Source organism: Sminthopsis crassicaudata, chromosome 2, assembly GCF_048593235.1.
Source record: "Sminthopsis crassicaudata isolate SCR6 chromosome 2, ASM4859323v1, whole genome shotgun sequence".
Taxonomy (NCBI): Eukaryota; Metazoa; Chordata; class Mammalia; order Dasyuromorphia; family Dasyuridae; genus Sminthopsis; species Sminthopsis crassicaudata.
The window spans coordinates 241,540,111-241,543,867 of NC_133618.1; positions in this window are offsets into that span (position 1 = coordinate 241,540,111).

Below are 3,757 nucleotides of genomic sequence, written 5' to 3' on the forward strand. Positions count from 1 at the left end.
ACTAGTATAGAAACTAAAGGGAGAAGGGATTCCAAATGTATTTCTTAAGCTGTAATCAAAACATCTAACTAGTAACTGATTATTGGTTGAGAAGATAGAACAACAGTGCAATTCCAATAAACTTGTGATATAAAAAAATCATCTGCATCCAGAGAGAAAACTATGAAGACTAAATGTGGATCAAAGTATAGTGTTCTCACCTTTTGGGAAATTATTGTTGTTGCTTGGTTGGGTGGTTTTTTTTCTTTTTTGTTTTCCCCTTTTTCATCTGATTTTTCTTGTGCAGCATGACAAACATGGAAATGTGTTCAGAAGAATTGTACATATTTAACCCCTATTGGATTGCTTGCTGCTTATGGCAGGGGGTGGTGAGGAAAGAAGGAGAAAAATCTGGAACACAAAGTTTTGCAAAGATGAATGTTGAAAACTATCTTTGATGCATTTGGAAAAATAAAAAATTATTTTTAAAAAGAGAGAAGATAGAACAAAAAAAAACAACTCCAAATAGCATAGAGGAAATTCTTTTTTTAAAAAAATGAAAAACAATAAGACAGAGAAGATCAAAAGGAATATCATGTTTTGTTATTGTGACATTTCAGTCATGTCTGACTCTTCATGACCCCATTTGCAACTTTCTTGGCAAGAGTACTAGAGTGACTGGCCATTTCTTTCTCCAGCTCATTTATACATAAGGAAACTGAGACAGGCTGGGCTAAATGATTTACCCAGGTCACCCAGCTAGTAAGTGTTTGAGATTGGATTTGAATTCAATTCTTTAATCTAAATTACAAACCTAATGCTTTAATCATTGTACTACCTACCTATTCCTAGGTAAGAGATACTAAACAGTAGACAGAATCTTGGACTTGGAGTCAGAAAGACCACACACAGATCAATCCTACCTCAACCACTTACTATCTATAAGTCTTAAAACTTCTAAGTTATAGTCAGAATCCTATAAAACTTATAAATCTCTTAATCTCTTTTAGCCTTAACTGGAGACCAACCAACAGGCTGTTCAGTAGTCCAGTCATGAGTTGAAGATAACCTGCATCAATATGGTGGCAGTACCCAAAGAGAAGAGGGTTTATACTAGAGATATTATAAAGGTAGAATTGACAGAACTCGGAAACACTTTGAGTGAGAAGAGGGAAGAGGAAGAAAGAATGAGGAGTTAAAAAAAGGTTGTGAGTCTGAGTGACTGTCAGATTGATGATATCTCTTTTAGTAATAGGAGAATTAGAGGAGATTTTGGCAGAAAAAAATAATGAGTTCACTTTTGAATTTGTTGAGTTTTAAAGATTTTTACAGGACATTTAGTATGAAACATCTAATAAGTGGGTAGACATCCAATAAAAGGTATCTCTAGAAGTTAGGAAAAATGTTATAGCGGCATATGTAGAATTGGCAATCTTCTGCATAAAGATGATTATTGAAATCATGGGAGCTCATGAGATCACCAAGAGAAGTAACATAGAGGAGAAGAAAAGAGGCCCTTGATTGGTATCTCAGAGAACATGGAAGGTTAGTAGATATGACATGAATGAAGATACAGCAAAGAAGACTGGTGACCAATAGAACTAAGGCCTACAGAAGGGTCAAGAAAAATGAGGATTGAGAAAGTTCATTAAATTTAAAAATTAAGAGATCATTGGTTAACTCTGGAGTTATTTCAGTTGAATGATGAGGTCAAAAACCAAGACTATAGAGTTATTTTACTATCATTTAATTTTTTTATCTTTTTTTTTTTTTTTACATTTTACTATCATTTAAATACTAACCCAAGTCAAAATGAATTAGTGAAGAAATGTTCTTCCTCCTCAAATTATCAAAGAACATATTCTGAAGGAAAGGTTGTTGGGTTTTGTTTTTTTTTAATATTATCTTCCATTATAGATTATCATGATTTTGATTAGGGCAGACTTTTTTAAGCGTTAATTGTCTTATACATATAACTAGTTCTATCAACCCATTGGAAAAAGGAACAAGTCCGGTTAGGGGCACCCTGACATGATTCATTAGTTTTATTCACTCTCTTATGCATCTATATTTAAATCTAGCTAAATTGGACCAAACTCTAAGTCACTAAATATAATATGTTCTACTGTTTTTAAAAATAAAAGCTAGCATTTACATGATGTTTTATACACATTTTCTCATTGACTCAAATCATTCTCTATGCCCTTAATATCTTTTTTCCCCTTATTTCACTGTAGAATCTCTTCACTCCCACAATGACAATTCTTAGGTCTGTTCCTCAGCTTTCACTCAACTAATCCTATGCAGAAGGTTGGCCCTCTTATATAGGAAAACCATAACCATCAACATCCCAATCTAAGGGGGTGGAAGAGAGATGGTGAAGTCAAGAAAGAGGGGAAGAAACAGTTGCTTCTTTCTCCCTTAATCCCAAGACATCCCTAGCTCAAGACTTCCCACATTCATTGAACAATGAACAAGCACTTTTTAGATTATGGACCAGGTGCTACAAATGCAAAAAACAAAACAAAGCAAAAGAAACAAACAAAAAAAAGAACAAAACAAAATATTCCTTGTTTACAATGTGTCAAGCCATAGAAACGAGTTGAGAATTATTAATTTTTAATTGGAGAATTTATTAAAGTCTACTTTTGGTCATACAGGATTAGCATCCAAATGGCATAGCCCCAAACAAAAAGACATAGGGCTTTTTAAAGGATTGACAGAAACCAGCAAACAGGTTAGCTTGCTTCCTTGTTAAGGGAATACTTCAAAGATGAGGGCAGGAAAACAGCAGTCTTTCATGAGATTTCTGCTGCAATGATTATGCAGGAGAGAAGAAGACAAGGGTCTTTTAAGTGTGCAAAAGGGGTTTGGGATTGCTATGTCATTTTAAGTTCTCAAACCCAGTTTTCCTAGGGGGTTGGGCTATGAGTTTAACAACAAGGAATATCTGTTCCATCCAAAAAAGTGATGGTAAATATTTTACAACTGGCTCTCCCTAAAAAAAAAATAATAATAATAAATGCACACACAGCACACTTTGAAGTTTAATATGTATTATTAATATTTTTCTATCACTTTCTTAAATCTAAACAATCAACAGAAATTATATGTAGTCCATTTTCAATATTTGTAATCGCTCATACTTTAATATTTGACTCTCAGAAGCTGGTAGCTAGGTGGAGCAGTGAAAAGTTAGCCTTTAACATTTTATGGCTGGGTGACCCTGGAGTGGTCTGCTTATCTCCGATCTCCTTTTTAGAATTTAAGTATCTTGAGTAAAGAAACTGTATGATATTAGTTAAGTGACCTGAGTACTGGGCTTGGCATACGAGAGAACTGATTTCAAATCCTGCTTCAGAAACTTGATACATAACCCTAGATACTTCACCTCTCATAGTGATGAGGGTTGGGGTCCCTTTAAGATTCCTAATTGCCCAATGCATGGCTGACCTTGATTCACAAATCCTGGTCAAAGGCACCCTTTGAATATCCGGGCCCAGCCCCCACCCTCAGCTCAGCTTCCCCCAGCCCTCACCTGATCTGAGCTAACTGAAAAGCCCGCCAAAACTGGGTACCGCTCATCATCTTCTAGGTATAAAAGAAACAAGCTGGATCGCCCTCTTTGCAGGAGCCCTCCCAGCCAACGCATGGTATCCTTCTGGCCATGTAAGGGTCCCTGCCCGCCAACGGCCACCTTTGGCCCTGGCGTCTTTCTAACTGAGCTTTACTTCCAAATTCCTACAATAAACCTTTTATTTATCAATCTAGGTTTTCG